Source organism: Antechinus flavipes, chromosome 1 (genome assembly GCF_016432865.1).
Source record: "Antechinus flavipes isolate AdamAnt ecotype Samford, QLD, Australia chromosome 1, AdamAnt_v2, whole genome shotgun sequence".
Classification (NCBI taxonomy): domain Eukaryota; kingdom Metazoa; phylum Chordata; class Mammalia; order Dasyuromorphia; family Dasyuridae; genus Antechinus; species Antechinus flavipes.
This window is the reverse complement of record NC_067398.1, coordinates 287,612,200-287,630,347: the sequence shown is the minus strand read 5'-3', so window position 1 is coordinate 287,630,347 and position 18,148 is coordinate 287,612,200. Positions and strand designations below refer to the sequence as shown.

The 18,148-nt window shown below is 32.9% G+C and overlaps 1 protein-coding gene across 3 annotated transcripts in view; it reads right to left on the bottom strand.

Moving 5' to 3' along the window:
* SYK (spleen associated tyrosine kinase) overlaps window positions 1-17,779 on the bottom strand; it is a 147,871-nt gene extending 130,092 nt beyond the window's left edge. The window contains exon 1 of one of the 3 annotated variants that reach the window (XM_051962215.1): window positions 17,195-17,779. The gene's annotated coding sequence lies outside the window, so the exon portion shown is untranslated. Of the gene's footprint in view, window positions 1-7,050; window positions 7,127-17,194 lie in introns of those variants that run through there. The other 2 variants (XM_051962231.1, XM_051962222.1) reach the window with 2 other exon arrangements.
* Between the last annotated feature and the right edge of the window lie 369 nt (window positions 17,780-18,148).

Below are 18,148 nucleotides of genomic sequence, written 5' to 3'. Positions count from 1 at the left end.
GGAGAGGAAGAATGGGGGAAATCATCCACAAAAGACAAATATGTACAGTCTTTATACTGGAGGAGAAAATGGGAAGACAGGCAAACAACTTTTGAACTGCATTCCTATATAAACTGATTTTCAGAAGAAGTTTGTGTGTCTTCCTCTCTCCTCCTCTTCCTCTCTCCTCCTCCTCCTCTTCCTTCTCCTCCTTCTTCTCTCTCTCTCTCTCTCTCTCTCTCTCTCTCTCTCTCTCTCTCTTTTTCTCTCTCTCTCTTTCTCTTTATCCTCTTTTTTCCCTCCAGAAAAAAAATGTCTTACCAACAGAAAGTTGGAATGGAAATGTATAAAGGGAGGTGATCAAACAGTAAATTAAGAGAAGCAGTAGTCAGAAGCAAAAAGAGACTTTTTAAATGGGACATGTTGAAAGAGACAGCAAAAGAAAAATAAACAGAAGAAAACAGGATAAAGGGAAAGACAGTAACTAACTATGAATGTGAATGGAATGAACTCTTTCATAAAACAAGCAAATAGCAGAATGAATTAGAAATAAAAATCTAACAATACGTTGTTTACAAGTGACACATCTGAAACAAAATGACACACAAAAGTGTTCAAATAAAGAGGCTAGGAAAGAATCCACTATACTTCTGAAGTTAAAAAAAAAAAAAAAAAGCTGGGGTAGCAATCTAGATCTTAGATAAAACAAAAGCAAAAAGTAGAACTAACTGAAATAGATGATCAGGGAAACGATATACCTTTTCTAATGTTGTCATAATTAAATTTCAAGGGGCTCTAATGCTATTATCTTTCTTTCCCTTTATTACTTATCCCTTCTTATGTCACTTTACCCCAGTTGAAGATAACAATAAAAAGCCAGACGACTGATTTTTTTTTTAAAGGAGGAAGTTACTGTATTCTGGAAAGTACAAAACCTTGCTATTTCCCTACACTGTCATTCTGCTCAATGATTAGTGATGAAGTATAAAAGTCATATGAACATGTTTATGATTTACTTGTCATAATCAACCAGAAGTCATTATTTGTGAGGTAAAGCTGAATAGAAAAGGTTTTCAGAAAAAAAAAAAAACACTTAATTTCTTTTATTTGATCTCTTCTTTTAATCCTAACATAGATATTTGATTTTCAATTAGAGACTAGAAAACAAATACACAAAATGAAATTTCAAAACTTTTCATCAATTTTGCAGTACATTTTAGAACTGTATATTATAATTGGTTGTGCTTAAACACTATAATTTTTAAATATCCACAAATAGTTAAGAAACTTTAATTACAGAAACTGCATATCAGCAAAACAGATTCTTCTTCACTTTCTGTTGTACAGATAGTTATCACCACAGGAACTTAGGACAGGAAAACATTCAGAACTTGTCATAAGATGAAAGTTTGAGTATGGACAAGACAATTACTACTTATGAGCTTAACCACTGATAAAAAGAGGATAAAAAAGAGAAAGAAAGATAACAGCATTAAAGCCCCTTGAATTATGTTACAGAGCATTTTTTACTATCTTCCACTGCTGGATGGCTGGATGGCTTCCTACATGGAAGAAGATATGAAAGGGTGGAATAAAAAATGATATTTCTTTGAAATTATAAATGAATAACATTGATTTCAGTGATATTAGAAGATTGGAGATTTAGTATCTACACTGTTATCCAAGCTGGGCAGAGACAGGGCTACACAGATAAAACAGTACAAAAATACCATTAAAAGTAAATGTAAGGAGTTTGAAACCAAGAGAGGTAACAAAAAGAAGAAAGAATTAAAGGGAATGAGAGAGGGGAGAGGCCAGCTTCAAATTAGCATAAGCAAAATATATGGGAGAAACTAATTGCCTCCAGAAAAAAAAAATTATTTTATTGCTAGAATGCATTATACATCATTATCTAGCTATCTACCTGTTTTGTTCTTCTTCTTTTAAAATAAGTAGAATAGTTCTCTCTGGGAGAGAAGGTTTCTCAGGGAGGTTTTCTTTGGAGGCAGCTTTCGTATCAGTTGAAAGTAATAATTGCCTCAAAACGCAGCCAGGTGATAAAAGTTCAGATCTTTTATTATCTCCAATATAGCCCGGTTAGCTTAGAGGCCTATCTCTCTGCTTGGTTCCAAGAGCTCTTGAAGTTTTGTCCTTCAGCCTCTGCCTCTGCTTTCTTCAGCCTTCAATCCAGCTCCAAGTTGAATTTGTCTTGCCTCCAAGAGAGGGCTTCTGGCTCTCAATCTCCCAAAGTGCTCTGTGTCTGCACCAGAGTGCTCCTCTCCAATCCAGCTGAACTCTTTTCCACCACCAGCCAGCCAAGTGGAAAATATTCTGGAATAGATCTCTCTTCACTGGCCTTATATCTGACTCTTCTGAGAGAATGGGATTATGGGTTTTCTCCCATAGTGCCCTCTGGCCCAAAGAGCTTCAAGGGAGGTGTGAATTCACAAAGTTACAAAGTTTACTTTGTGAATCTGGCATACTTGTGAACTCCGATGAGTAAAAGTGTAAAGACAAGCATTGCACTAATTAGTTCTACTTAGTACCTTGTTTCAGGTTCTGGCCCAAAACATCTTCTTGTAAGATCAGATCAACTCTAATTTAGTTAGCAGTTTGTAAAGATTCCAACATCTACCCATCTATCTTTCTTTATGTCTGTCATTCTATATCTACTAAAAGATAGAAACCTATCTTAACCCTATATATTAATGGATTAAATTCCCTTAATAAAAAGAAAAATAGAAGAAAAGCCAAGTCACCAAACCCCCAAATTTTCTGCATATAATAAACTTTTATACAAAGTTAAAATGAAAGAATAGACCCAAAATTTATCATACTTCCAGAAACTATGAGCTGTAGCCACAATGGTGGAGAAAAGCCAGAAAGTTCCCTAAGTTCAGCATAACACTCATTCAAGCCTCTTAAAAAATTCTGAAATGACAGAAACCACAAAAAGACGGATTGAAACAAATTTCCAATTGAAGATTATTTAGAAAAAACTCCAGGAAAAGTCTGACTCATTTGGATTAAAAAGGGAGTGCAGCCCTTTGCAGCAGACAGTATCCAGGCAAGCCATTGGGAAGCTCTTAGCCACAGCACAAATCATCCACCAAAAGTCATACAATATTGGTTTAGAAGGCCATTAGCACAGCAGGTCAGCTGTGAGGCCTTTAACCCCAGCACAGCAGGAAAACTGCCAGCCCTAGAAACCCTGGCAATATAGGTCATACAGATTGGGGGCAAGCTGCCTGCTCTGGGGGCCCTGCAGTAGAAAGTCAATAAGTAGGCTTTTGATCCCCAGTGAAAGAAGCTTAGGACAATATCCCCTACATCCCCCAAATAGAGCTCAAATTTAAAGTCATGAAAAAAGCTAGAAAATAAGCAACATAAAACAAAACAAGAAAAAAAAAAAAGAGTGCTGACCATAAAAAGATACTGTGGTGATAGGGAAGATCAAAACACAAACTTAGAAGAAGCCATGAAGATGAAATATGACTTGGTCTCTAGTGCAAAAAATCCTCTTGGAAAAGCTCAAGAAGGATTTTAAAAATCAAATACAAGATAAGAAAAAAATTATGGTGGAGATAGAAACAAAGAGTTATGCAAGAAAATCATTTTTTTTAAAAAGTCATTGGCTTGGAAAAGGAAACATAACAGTGAATTTAAAAAAAAAAAAAACTCCTTAAAAAATAGAATTGGCCAAATTAGAGGGAAAAAAATCCAGTGAAGAAAACAGGAAAAGATACAAAAACTAAAGAAAATAATTCCTTAAAAATTAGAATTGGGCAAGTAATGACTCTATGAGACATCACCAATCAGACAAATAAAATCAAAAGAATGAAGAAACATTGAAGGAAATGTACTTTACTTTATTGGGAAAACAACTGACCTGAAAAACAGAGCAAAAAAACTCAAAAGAAGCATTAAAAGATAAACAGGAAAGAAAAAAAATACAAACATGTTATTCAATAAGGTTAAACTGTTTACATATTTATATAGGAAGATTATATTTGTAACTCTTAAGATCTGTATTTCTTTTAGAACAGTTTTAGAAGGAGTACACATAGTCTTGAGGGTATGGAGATAAATTGATTTTATGTGATGATATTAAAAAATTAAGGAGTAGATAAAGAGGATTTTATTGAGAGAATAGGAAAGGTAGAGCCAGAATAGGGCAAATTATAGCATATGAAGAGATATGAAACACCTATTGCAGTAAAGGAAAAGAAGGGGAGTTGAATATTGTTTGAAACATGCTCTCATTAGATTTGGCTCAGAGAGTGAACCACATGCACTCAGTTGGTTAGAGAAATCTATCTTCCTCTATTGGGAAAAGAAAAAGAAAAAGAGAGAGAGTTGATAGAAAGAAGAACAGATTGAGAGAGGCAATACTTAGAAGTAAAACCTTGGTGATAAGGGATGGGGTGGGGGGAAAAAAAGAGAAAGGAAAACAAACAGAAAAACCAGAATGAAAGGAAATATAGTTTGCAATTATAACTGTGAATATGAATAGGATAAATTATCCCATTAAAAATTAACATAAAGCAGAATGAATTTAAAAAAAACAGAAATATCCCCAAAGGGGGGTGGGTGGGGGGAAGCAGGAGTATCCGCCATGATCTCAGACAGCAAAGCAAAAACAGATCTAATTAAAGGAGATAAAGGAAAACTACACCCTGCTAATAGATACCATAGATAATGAAGCAATATTAATATTTAACATACATACTCCAAGTGGTATAATATCCAAATATCTAAAAGAAAAGTTAAAAAAAAAAAAACTACATTAGGAAATAGTAAAACTATGCTAGTGGAAGGCCACAATTCACTCCCAATCCTCTGAAATAGGCAAATCTAACCACAAAAATAAACAAGTTAGAAGTTAAAAAGGTGAACAGATTTTTAAAATGTTAGCTATGATTGACCTCTGGAAAAAATTGACTAGGGATAGAAAGGAACATACCTTTTTTTCCAATGGTACATGGCAGTTAGACAAAAATAGACCATGTATTAGGGTATAAAACACTCACAATCAAATGCAGAAAGGAGAAATATTAAAGAATGAGTGGGTCAAACAACAAATCATAGCAACAATCAATCACTTTATCAAAGAGAATGATAATAATGTAACAACATACCAAAACTTTATAGAATGCAGGGAAAGAAATACTTAGGGGATATTTTATACCTCTAAATGTTTGCATCAATAAAATGGAGAAAGAGAAAATAAATAAATTGAATATGCAGTTAAAAATAGAAAAAAGAACAAATTAAATACCAAATTAGAAATCCTGAAAATCAAAAGAGAGATTAATAAAACTGAAAGTAAAAAATTATTAAACTAATAAAAGAAAAAACTGATTCTATGATTAAATGTATAAAACAGATAGATTCTTGGTTAATTTGATTTTTAAAAATAAAAAAGAAAACTAAGTTGTCAGTATTAAAACTGAAAAGGGTAAATCTACCAGCAATGAAGAAGAGATTAAAGAAATAATTAGGTGGGAGGGGCATAGGCAAGATGGTGGAGAGGACGCATGTGTCTTTCTGAGCTCTCCTTTACCCTCAAACTATTTTTTATGACAATCAGCCTCGGAATTAGTGCTTGACTATCAAAACCCACGAATGGAGTACAACACATTACCAACAGAAGATAATCTCAAAATTTGCCAGAAAAGGTCTGTTTTTGCTCGCATGCAGGGATAGAACAGGGATAGGCCAGGAGCAGAATCAAGCAGGTAGACAGTAACAGCATAGGAATCAGCACTGAGAAGACCAGAGGGGGGCAGGGTCTTTGCATGCTGAAAATTTGTGGGGAGAACTTTACCATAGTGTTGGCTACTCTGCTCTGGCAGCAAGCCAGTAGATCAGTAGAGAAACTATAAATACAAGGGGTAAAGACTATAACCCCCCAAAACACTCGTGTCTCTCTGGACCTGGCCACACCCACCCAGCACGGGGAGGGACGATCTCAGAAAGCAACACTGATCAGTGCAGATGCTAATCTCAGTGTAGCCACTGCTGTCCCACTGCATTTCACTGCTACTTTCTGTTGTCTGTTGAAGAGCTCAGTAACTCCATATTGCACCAAAAGCATACTGCAGCTTTTTTTGTTTGTTTGTTAAAATAAGTAAAAAGGAAAAGCTGGATCTAACTATAGATAGCTTCTATACTGAAAAAGAGCAGACTTTAAACCCTAAGGAGACTAAAAGCAGATTTTCTGCAGATGAAGCCCCACATGGTAATATAACCTGATCCCCATCACACAAGGCTCTCATAGAAGAAATTTAAAAGGCTCTTTAAAAAGAGGTAGAAGAAAAATGGGGAAAGAAAAGGGAAGCTTTGCAAGAGGGTCTGGATAACACATAACTCATTAAAAAATAGAATGGATAAAAAAAATCAGCTCCCCCAAAAAACAAAATTAGTGAATTGGAAAAAGAAAATAATTCCTTTAAAAATGAAATTGGCAAAATAGAAAAAATTCCATAAATCGAAACAACTCATTTAAAAACTCAATTGGACAATTACAAAAATAAATTAAAAAGTAAATGAAGAAAATAATTCATTAAAAGTCAGAATTGAACAAATGGAAATGAATGACTTGAGGAGACACCAAGATTCAGTCAAGCAAAATCAAAAATATGAAAAAATGGGGGGGAAATGTTAAATATCTACTTGGGAAAACAAAAGATCTGGAAATTAGATAATCTAAGGATTATTGGACTCCCTAAAAATCATGATTGAAAAAAAAGAGCCTAAACACTATTTTTCAGGAAATCATCAAAGAGAACTACCCAGATGTTATAGAAACAGAAGGTAAAATAGACATTGAAAGAATTCATCAATTACCTACTGAAAGAGATACCAAAATCTCAAAACTCCAAGAAATATCATGGCTAAATTCCAGAACTATCAGATCAGGGAAAAAAATACTACAAGTAGCCAGAAAAAAATAATTCAAATACACAGGACCTACAATTACTCAGGATCTAGCAGCTTCCACAATAAAGGATCCTAGAATCTGATATTCTGAAAGGCTAAGAAACTTATATGCAGTCAAGAATAACTTACCCAGCCAAAATGAGCATTTTCTTCCAGGGAAGAACTTGGACATTCAATGAAATAGGTGAATTTCATCTATTTCTGATGAAAAAAAAAAAAAAACAGAGCTAAACAGAAAGTTTGAACTCCAAATATAGGACTCAAGAGAAGCAAAAAAAAAAAGTAAAAAGAACTCCTGAGAACTATATTTCTGTTAGGAGTATACATAAAGAGTACAAGTATAATTTGGTTTTACTGTTATAATATGAAAAAGGATCTAGAAGTGGAAAGAAAATTGTACCAGAAAAAGGGAAAGGTGGAGGTACTACATCTCACAAAGAGGCAAAGGAAACCTATTATATTTGAGGGGAAAAAGGGAGAGAAATGAACACAGTGTGAATCTTACTCTCATCAGAACTGGCTCAAAGAGAAAATATGACACATATTCGGTTTACAAAGAAACTTCTCCCACCTCATTGAAAAGTGGGGGGGTAGGAGGGGGGAGTGAAAGGGAAGGAGTAGGCTAAATAAAAGGGAATACAGAAATTGTATAAGAAAAAAGGAGGAACTAAAGGGGGGGGATCCTAAAGAGGGAGGACTGTATGAGGCAAATGGTACTTATAAGTTTAATACTGGAGAGAGGGGTAAGGGGGTAAGGAAAGAGAAAAGCATAATCTGGGATTAACAAGAAGGCAGGAAATAGAAAATTAGTAATTTTAATCATAAATGTGAATGGGTAAACTCCCCCATAAAGCAAAGGTGAATAGCAGACTGGATTAAAAGCCAGAATACTACAATATGTTGTTTACAAGAAACACACTTGAAGCAGGGCAATAAATAAAGACTAAAGGTAAAAGACTGGAGCAAAATTTACTATGCTTTAGGTGAAGTCAGAAAAGCAGGGTAGCCATCCTGATCTCAGATCAACCAAAAGCCAAAACTGATCTAATTAAAAAAGATAAGGAAGAGCACTATATCTTGCTAAAGGATAGCATAGATAATGAAGCAATATCAATATTAAACATATATGTACCAAGTGGTATAGCATCTAAATTCCTAAAGGAAAAGTTGAGAGCTGCAAGAAGAAACAGACAGCAAAACTATAATAGTGGGAGATCTCAACCTTGCACTCTCAGAACTAGATAAATCAAACCACAAAATAAATAAAAAAGAAGTCAAAGAGGTAAATAGAACAGTAGAAAAGTTAGGTATGATAGATCTTTGGAGAAAACTAAATGGAAACAGGAGTATATTTTCTTTTCAGCAGTTCATGGAATCTACACAAAAACTGACCATATGTTAGGACATAAAGACCTCAAATTCAAATGCAGAAAGGCAGAAATAGTAAATGCATCCTTTTCAGATGACAATGCAATAAAAATTACATTCAATAAAAAGCCAGTAGAAAATAGACCTAAAAGTAATTGGAAACTAAATAATCTCATCCTAAAGAATGATTGGATGAAACAGCAAATCATAGACACAATAATTTCACCAAGAGAATGACAATAATGAGATGACATACTAAAATGTGTGGGATGCAGCCAAAGCAGTAGTAAGGCGAAATTTTATATCTCTAAAAGACATACTTACATAAAATAGAGAAAGAGAAGAGTAATGAATTAGGCTTGCAATTAAAAATGCTAGGAAAGGAACAAATTAAAATCCCCTAGTCAAACACTAAACTTGAAATTCTAAAAATAAAAGCAGAGATCAATAAAATTGAAAGTAAAAAAAACTATTGAGTGAATAAATAAAACTAAGAGTTGGTTCTATGGAAAAACCAACAAAATAGATAAACCCTTGGTAAATTTGATTTAAAAAAGTAAAAAAGGAAAATCAAATTGTTAGTCTTAAAAATGAAAAGGGAGAACTCGCCACTAATGAAGAGGAAATTAGAGCAAGAATTAGGAATGATTTTGCCCAAATTTATGCCAATAAATTTGATAACTTAAATGAAATGGATGAATACCTTCAAAAATATAGGTTGCCCAGATTAACAGAGGAAGAAGTAAATTGTTCCATTTTAGAAAAACAAATAGAACAAGTTTTAATCAACTCCCTAAGATAAAATCCCCAAGACCAGATAAATTTACATGTGAATTCTACCAAACATTTAAAGAACAATTAACTCCAATGCTATATAAACTATTTGAAAAAATAGGGATTGAAGGAGTCCTAACAAATTCCTTTTATGACACAGACATGGTACTGATACCTAAACAAGGTAAGCTGATAACAGAGAAAGAAAATTATAGACCAATTTCCCTAATGAACATTGATGCAAAAATCTTAAATAAAATATTATCCCTAGGATAATACACCATGACCTAATATTGAACCATGCAGGGCTGGTTCAATATCAGGAAAACTATTAGCATAATTGACTATATCAATAACCAAATTAGCAAAAACCATATGATCATCTCAATAGATGCAGAAAAACCATTTGATAAAATCCAACAGCCATTTCTATTAAAAACACAAGAGAGTATAAGAATAAATGGACTTTTCCTTAAAAAACCATCAGTAAGCATCATATGTAATGAGGATAAAGTGGAATCATTCAGGAGTGAAACAAGGTTACCCATTATCAACATTACTATTCAATATTGTATTAGAAATGTTAGCTTCGGCAATAAGAGATGAAAAACAGATTAAAGGAATTACAGTAGGTAAGGAGGAAACCAAATTATCACTCTTTGCAGACGATACGATTGTATGTTTAGAGAACCCAGAGATTCTACTAAAAGACTGTTAGACTATCCATAACTTTAGCAAAGTTGCAGGATACAAAATAAATCTATATAAATCATCAGCATCTTTATACATCACTAAAAAAATCCAACAGCAAGAGATACAAAGAGAAATTCCATTTAAAGTAACTATCGATACCATAAAATATTTCAGGATCGACCTGCCAAGTCAGGAACTATATGAGCAAAACTACAAAACACTTTCCATACAAATAAAGTCAGATCTAAACAAATAGAAAAATACTAAGTGCTCTTGGATAGGCCAAGCAAATATAATAAAGATGACAATACTACCTAAACTAATCCACTTATTTAGTGCTATGCCAATCAGATTCCCAAGAAATTATTTTAATGACCTTGAAAAAAAACAAAATTTATCTGGAAGAACAAAAGGTCAAGAATTTCAAGGGAACTAATTAAAAAAAACCAAATGAAGATGGTCTAGCTGTACCTGATCTAAAACTATATTATAAAGCAGTGGTCACCAAAACTATTATTGGCTAAGAAAGAGACTAGTTGGATCAATACAATAGGTTAGGTTTACAGGACAAAATAGTCATTAACTATAACAATCTAGTGTTTGACAAACCCAAAGACCCAACTTTTGGGAAAAGAATTCATTGTTTGACAGAAACTGCTGGGAAAAGTGGAAATTAATATGGCAGAAACTAGGCATTGGCCCACATCTAACACTGCACATCAAGATAAGATCAAAATAGGTTCTTGATTTTGGCATAAAGAATGAGATAATAAATAAATCTGAAAAACATGGGATAATTTACCTCTCAGACTTGTGGAGAAGGAAGGAATTTGTGACCAAAGAAGAACTAGAAATCATTATTGATCACAAAATAGAAAATTTTGATTATGTCGAGTTAAAAAACTTTTGTACAAACAGAAATAATGCAGACAAGATTAGAAGGGAAGCAATAAACTAGGAAAACATTTTATAGTTAAAAGTTCTGATAAAGGCTTCATTTCCAAAATATATAGAGAATTGACTCTAATTTATAAGAAATCAAGCCATTTTTCAATTGATAAATGTTCAAAGGATATGAACAATTTTCAGATGATGAAATTGAAACTAATTGAAAGGGTATTCCAAATCATTATTGATCAGAGAAATGCAAATTAAGACAACTCTGAGAAACCACTACACAAATACTGAGATTACTTTTTTTGTTGGGTAAGATGACAGGAAAAGATAATCATGAATGTTGGAAGGCATGTGGGAAAACTGGGACATGGATGCATCGTTGGTGGAGTTATGAACAACCATTCTGGAGAGCAATTTGGAACTATACTCAAAAAGTTATATAACTGTGCATACCCTTTGATCCAGAAGTGTTACTACTGGGCTTATATCCCAAAGAGATATTAAAGAAGGGAAAGGGACCTGTATGTGCCAAAATGTTTGTGGCAGCCCTGTTTGTAGTGGCTAGAAACTGGAAAATGAATGGATGCCCATCAACTAGAGAATGGTTAAGTAAATTGTGGTATATGAATGTTATGGAATATTATTGTTCTATAAGAAATGACCAGCAGGATGAATACAGAGAGGCTTGGAGACACTCACATGAACTGATGCTAAGTGAAATGAGCAGAACCAGGAGATCATTATATACTTCAACAATGATACTGTATGAGGATGTATTCTGATGGAAGTAGATTTCTTTGACAAAGAGAAGATCTAATTCAGTTTCAATTGATCAATGATGGACAGAAGCAGCTATAACCAAAGAAAGAACACTGGGAAATGAATGTAAACTGTTTGCATTTTTGTTTTTCTTCCCAGGTTATTTTTACCTTCTGAATCGAATTCTTCCTATGCAAGAAGAGAACTGTTTGGTTCTGCACACATATATTGTATCTAGAATATACTGTGACATATTTAACATAAAAGGACTGCTTGCCATCTGGGGGAGGGGGTGAAGGAAGGGAAGGGAAAAATCGTAACAGAAGTGAGTGCAAGGGATAATGTTGTAAAAAATTACCCTGGCATGGGTTCTGTCAATAAAAAGTTATAATAGAAAAAAAAAAAAAAGAAAACTATAAACCATTTAAAATCATGATCTGGGATGACAGTAATAACTAATAATGTCAAGACATAAACAAGGAAACATTATTCATTTTTGTAAACTAGCATTTTTATAGTACTTCAAGGTTTTCAAAGCATTTTAATCCCAAAACACTCTCTTAGGTAGTTGTTATTATTACCTTCTTTTTTACAAATGGCAACCTCAGGTTGAGAACCTTGTGATGCTAAGTAAGGTAAAATTTGAACTATAATATTTCTGACTCCAAGTCTAATACTCTATCTGATATACCACTTAGTATTAAAGGTATTAAATAAAGAAAATTTAATTTTAAGCATATAAAAACCAAATGGTATTGAAGCTTATTGCTTATAAGCAAAAAATTCAAAAATATACTGATATTCATATTTCTTGCTTTCTCAATGGGTGAGGTTGGTCTGGAGGGAGGAAGAATATCTGAAACTGAAAATAAAAAAATATGAAAGAAAGTGATATTAATTCAATAATGGCAGGAAACTTTAATATGCTTCACTTAGGGCCTAATAAATTCAGAACAGAATTCAGAATAAAACAGAAAGATGAATAAGGAAAATATACTGCTGAACAAACTGTTGTATAAACTAAATTTGACTGACCTTTGGTTCATAATCTCAGCATTATTCTGGACTCCTGTTTCCTTCATCTCAAATATTCAATAAGTCAAATACGGTCATTTCTATCTTCATACTATCTTTCCCTTCTAAACCTTTTTTTAAATTCATACAGCTACTGTTAGTTTGGGCATTAATCACCTTTCCCCTAGATGATTGAAACAAGTTCCTTCCTGCCTTGACTACACTTCTGTCAATCCCACACACTATACCTAAAGTAATTCTTCCTTAAATGTTGGTTTCAAATGTGGATCCTTATTCAATCAACTCCAGTGATTTCCTACTTCACTGAGGACAAAATATAAACTCTCCTATTCGGAGTTTTCCAACCCTTCAGAACCTGTCCAGCACCTATTTATCTCTCAGCCTCAAAAGACAATTACTCCCTTTCTTCCTCTCCTGAAACCCATATCCACTGTCATCCCAAATTAGCCTTCCTTTTCTTCCACATGCAAAATGTTTTACCTCCATCCTCAGAGCCTGGTTGCCCTCTGTGCTTGGAACAGACTCCATTCCTACCTCTGTCTCAAAGAATTATTCAGTTTCTTTAAGACACAGAGCAACCATAGCCTTCTGCATGAACACTTTCATGATCCCCCAAAATGCTAGTGGCCTTCCCATTGAACTACTTGGTATTTAACTATTTTGCATATTTGTTAACTTTATATTTATGTGATAAACATTTTATACATATTTTGTCTCCTCTATTAAAATATAAACTTATTCCAAATAGAGACTGTTTATTTTTTTCTACTTAAATCCCCAAAACTTGCCTAGCACAATGCTACAATAAACATGGTAGGTACTTAATAATTATGTGTTGATTGACTATTATTTAGAATATTAAATTTAGAATATTAATTTTTTTATATATATCTCCCAGGAATTCTTTTCATATTTATCAAAATTCTGATAATGCATTCAGGTAAAAAGGAATTATGGGCAAATGGAAACTTAGAATATTAAATTTTTTATATATATCTCCCAGGAATTCTTTTCATATTTATCAAAATTCTGATAATGCATTCAGGTAAAAAGGAATTATGGGCAAATGGAAAAAGAGAGAATTAATAAATTCATCTCTTATACTATAATGAAATGAAATTAGTAATAAATCAAGCAAATATAACCAAAAGAAGTAGTCATAAAGAGAGTCAAAGAAATAAAATGTTTAAATAATGACTGAGTCAAAGAATAAACAAGAAACAATAAATATGTTGATAATAATAATGATACAATAGGTAAAACAAAGCAAAAATGAAGCAGTGCTCCTTAAAAATTTATTTTGGAAAATTGGGAAAGAATGGATCAATGAACTGAGAAGACTATTAGATTCTAAAAACAAATTATCAACCCCTAAATTTTCAAAAATATCCCGAAAATTAGGAAAAATAAACTCAAAAATTAAAACTCCAGAAATGAATAAAGAAAATTATGAGCTTTTAAAAAATGTATGAAACACGGACAAACTATGATCCAACCCAATTAAGAAAAAAGAGAGAGAAACATTAAGTTACCAATTTTTTGTAATTAAAAGATGAATTTACAAAGGAGAAAATAAAGATAATGATCAACTCAATTATACACTAACAAAAAAAGATAATTCTAAAAATATGGTTATTTACAAAAATATGTAACTTTTATGTTAAGTAAAAAAAGAAGAAATTGAACTCTTAAACCATCAATGCAAAAAAAGGAAATTAAGCAATTCATAAATAAATTGCCAAAGAGGAAAACAAAGATCTTGGCGCAAATTAATTTAATAAGTAAAATCAAACATTTAAAGAGCAAATGATAGTTATGCTATCAAGCACTTGTACTCTCAGAAATAGTTTTTAAAGTCTGCATTAATCTACCTACACCCAAACGGTTTATTTAAATATAATTATAAAATACCATTTACAATAGTGAAAGGAGACAAAAACATGGATTGCCTACTCACTGTCAATTTTGTTAATCCTTGCCAATTTAATACATTGTAAAACACCTAATTAATTTCTGGATTTAGTGATATATTTTCAAAAATGAACTCAAGTACTTTATTGTCAAATTTTATTCTCAAGATGAAAGAGAAAAGATGATCAAATACTTTTATGACAAGAAACAAAGCTGAGAATGTACAATAAAATAATGTCACTAGTGATTAGTGAAAAAAATTTAAAATTTAAATTTTAAAAAATTTAAAAAAATTTAAAAGAAAATTATGGAAATAATTCCAAAAAATAATTTCCTTTAACAAAGTTGTATTCTTATTAGAGATGAGATTTTTTTTCAAGAGCCTAATTAATTATATAAACAAATACATAATTTCAAAAGATACAGAAAACAAAATTCTGAATGTATTTCTGAACATTAACCTTAAAAACAAGACAGGCTCTTTTTTGATAGGATGAAAGGAATATATTTAAAATGAAGAAAGACTTGCTAGATGTTTTCACAGAGTGAATAGCAGTCGAGTAAGGCCACCTCTTCACCTTAAATTTGCAATTGTTCTATAAATGATTTTATAGGCATAAGAAAACAAAATCAAAGATACAAACATCATCAAAAAGGAGACAAGACTACCCTTAGTCTTGGATGGCATAAAAGTATGCTTTAACAACACAAGAAGCAGTAAATAGAGATTGTTACAATCATTTCAGCATGATAGCTAGAAAGAAAATTTACAAAAATCACCAATACCAACAAAATCAAATAAGAAATTATGAGGGAAACTGAGAATAGTCTAGCAACATTTTAAGAATGCTAAAAACACAAATATTTGTCATACCCTAACTTAGCATTTTTTAATTAAAAATTGTGGAATAACCCCATACAATAGCAATATCTTTTTCTACTTCATTGGAATTTTTTTAAGTTTAGATTAGAATTACAAGTAAAATTAAATAGGCTCCAACTAAATAATTTCAGCTGTCAAAATTTTCACTTGCTTCAATTTATCAAAACCACTTGATACCAAAAAAGAAATTATGCTTTCTTAATTTCAATTTTTAAAAGCAAAATATTGTAGACTTAATGATCATAAAATACAATATGTTTAGAAGCAAGATTATCATTCAGAAATAGACTATTTTCCATTTTCATCTATTCTATTTTCGTGATATAATAAATGAATATGTGCACTAGTCCTAGATTTTACTGTACTGAGTTTAAACATTTGTTCAATTTTCATATACTTGAGGCCTATTTGTAGACCTTTTTATATTTTTTTTAAATTGTGGGGTTCTCAAGCAAGGATAAAATCTTTTTAAAAAAATTCAAATTTTAAGAACTTTCAAATTATGTTAATTTTGATCAGTATTTTAAATATCTCAACAAAAGTTACTGTCAATTCTATTCAAATATTACATTTCCTCTTACATTTACTGTTTTACTTAAAATAACTTTTGGCAGGCTAAGCTAAACTTGTATATAATAAAAATTTATAAATATAAATATAATAAAAAAGATTTCTAATCTAACAACTAAATTCTAAGTTCTTTTATGTATCTTTCTTCAACTGGAAGAAATTAATTACTTTTACAAAGTCACTTAGGTTTTGTGTTTCTGTATAAACTTAATGGCCTATTGAACTAAATTCCAATAAAATTTTATTACTAAAGAACATAAATACTATAATTATGTTAAATTATGCTACATGGTAGTCAATTTGCCTTATTGCCTTATTGGACCTTACCAACACCTTCATTTTAAGAGAAAGGGGGATGGTTTCAAATAGCAGTTAATGAGACACCAATTTCTAGTATAGCAAATTTAGTTAATTTTCAGTCTGATCTGGAGAAACTGACAGGAGTAAAATTTGTTTTCAGTTTCCGTGACTAGCATTTATATAGTTCATTAAAGTTAACTGAGCTATCTATCTCATTTAATCCTCACAACAATCCAGAGTAGTGGGTGCTATTATTATTCCCATTTATAGATAAGGGTGCGAGACTTTACTTTTCCAGCCCTAGGTCACAGAGTTAGTAAAAAGATCTGAAGCAATATTTGAACTCTGAAACTAAGTCCCGCACTCTATCTACTTGGCAATTTTGTTTCTTTTCTATAATTTCTTTATTTGTTTAACTCCTTCGTACATTTCACAACTGCACTATTCGATTCCCACACATTAATGTCTGGTTGAGCAGAGACTGAATAAAACAAAAACAAATTTTAAAAGTGTGTATACCAAGGCTTTTAGCAAAGCCTAAATGCTTGTTGCTTAATCTTTCCCTATGTTTTCATTCTTTTTTCAGTCTTTCCCTATAAATTGAGCCTTAGTAAGTTTTAAAAGCAATGCAGAAGAATATATGTTACTGTAAAGTTTTTAAAACTTTTGTTTCGTGGAATAAAAACAAGAGGCACACACGAAAATGCCTAAGTTGGGGGGAGAGGAGGAGAGACGTTCTGAGGGGAGGGGAGAAGATTTTAGGGAACTGGGAAGTGAGGGAAAGGTTGCACTTCCCTTTCGGGCACTTTGCACAATCCAGTTCCTTCAAAATAATAATACATTTTTATGTAACTGTTTTATATATATGCATACATATATATATACATACACAAATGATACCTTCAAACAGCAACCCGATGCATTCAACCTAGAGAGTTAAGAGCTGAAGCTTCCAAGGAAAAAAAAAGGACTCGATGTCGTAGCACTCCCTCCGCAGTAAGCCAACACACCAACAAGGGAAGCAAACTCAAGGAGGAAGGGTGGGGACAAAAGGAGAGCAGACGAAGATTCACTCTTTCTTACCTGACTGTAGGTGGAGAAACAATGGGAGGAGAGCTTGCTCAACTGAGAGGAAAGTAGAGGCAAAGCTTCCCACGGCTAATTTGATGTTCTCTAGGGTGACCGAGGGAGACAAGAAGTAAAATTGGTTCACGAAGATATTAGTTTTCAGGCTCAAAGTTCGAATTGTCCTGTGGCTTACGGCTTAGCTGCTCCTCCACGCTCGGTTTCCGGGCAGTGGTAGCCTTTCTCACCCGGTGAACTGAGGAGACTAAATTCTCAAACCAGAAGCCGAAGACAGAGAAACTGGGCCGGCTACCGCAACTACCTTCTGCAGTATCCGGACCCCCTCAACTCTTCGTCACTTTGTGCTCCGGACTAGCAAGGCACCAATCCTCCTCGCTTCCTCATTTTCTGTGACTTCCTTAATAATGCATCTTGAGAAAAGAATTAAACTTCCTTTTTTATTCTAAACTACTTTTGTCTCCGACTCCCCCAATCCTCTTTTCTCTTCCCCACAGCGGTTTAAACCACCTTTCCTTCCATTTGCCCAATCAAGACTAGGTCTTTAGAACACTTAGGGGTCTTTACTATTAGATTACCAAAGTGCTGAAGATACCTCGGGGCAGTCCCTTGAGCTCAGAGCACTAGGAGGGCAGTACTCTACCGGCCTGATCTTGTAAAAAGTCAAATGAAAAGGTTACTGGCATGCAAAGTGGCAGAGGGGTGGTACTTGTTTGAAACAGTCCTTAATGCATTTAGTCTTCCAGGAATGCAATTCATTTTGCCCCTAGAGGAAATTTAGGAAGAGGTGAATGAGATGGTAGGGGCTAGGAGAAAAGATTCCCCCTGTTAGAAGCAGGATTTCCTGTTAGTTTTAGCAATAAGAGAAGAAAAAGAAATTAAAGGAATTAGAGGAGGTAATGAGGAAATAAAATTATCACTTTGCAGATGATATGATGTTATGATTACAGAATC